Raw genomic sequence first — 229 nt, 5'->3', positions numbered from 1 at the left:
TGGCAGAATCAAGATGTAATCAAAGATGCTTTTAAATACAAATTCTTCATTCAACTCATAAAAGAGTGAATCAGCTTGTCCAAGGGCTGAGTTCTAAAATGTTGTGTTCAAAATGTATTTAAATCCACCTTGTGTATAAAGTTTATTAGAACGAGATAGTCACCAAGCATCCAAGTCTTTTCATTTTTTGCATTATGCAATTATGGCAAAGTGTTATCACTTGGCATTT

The sequence above is a fragment of the Oryx dammah genome, unplaced genomic scaffold, assembly GCF_014754425.2.
Source record: "Oryx dammah isolate SB20612 unplaced genomic scaffold, SCBI_Odam_1.1 HiC_scaffold_27, whole genome shotgun sequence".
Taxonomy (NCBI): Eukaryota; Metazoa; Chordata; class Mammalia; order Artiodactyla; family Bovidae; genus Oryx; species Oryx dammah.
The sequence above is the reverse complement of the archived record's forward strand: the minus strand, read 5'-3'. Positions refer to the sequence as shown.